Below are 747 nucleotides of genomic sequence, written 5' to 3' on the forward strand. Positions count from 1 at the left end.
ATCCTGTCATGTAGACCATCCCACATTCTGTATTTCTCTGTTTGTTTCCTTGTGCTGTCATCTAAGTAGCACTTCTCTCCTTACATTTCCTGTAAATTAGCTGAAGAGGGGTAAGTAGGTTGAGGTCCCACATTTTTTTTTTAAAGATTTTATTTATTTATTTATTTGACAGAGACAGAGACAGCCAGCGAGAGAGGGAACACAAGCAGGCGGAGTGGGAGAGGAAGAAGCAGGCTCATAGCGGACGAGCCTGATGTGGGGCTCGATCCCATAACGCCGGGATCACGCCCTGAGCCGAAGGCAGACGCTTAACCGCTGTGCCACCCAGGCGCCCCGTGGTCCCACATTTTTGGTAAGAACATGTTCTAGATGCTGCTGAGTCACGTCAGGGGCCCCTTCAGTGGTGCTAAGATCAATGGTGGGTCTGGGTGGGAGGAGCCCAATTCCTTCTTTGGAAAGTTCCCCATCAACTTCCCATGTAACAGTTTCTTCCTTTGAAGATCCTTCCCTGAATCAACGATTTCATTAGAGGTTGCAAAACGATGCATTTCTGATGCTATCTTTCTTTCCACACTTATTAGCTGGAGTTCTTCTTTTTTTTTTTTTTTTAAGTTTTTACTTATTTACTTAGATAACCTCTACTCCCAACATGGAGCTCAAACTCAGGACCCTGAAATCAAAATAACAGGCTCTTCCAACTGAGCCAGGCAGACACCCCAGCTGGATTTTTTTTTTTTTTTTTTTTTT

This window comes from Ailuropoda melanoleuca, chromosome 11 (assembly GCF_002007445.2).
Source record: "Ailuropoda melanoleuca isolate Jingjing chromosome 11, ASM200744v2, whole genome shotgun sequence".
Lineage (NCBI taxonomy): Eukaryota > Metazoa > Chordata > Mammalia > Carnivora > Ursidae > Ailuropoda > Ailuropoda melanoleuca.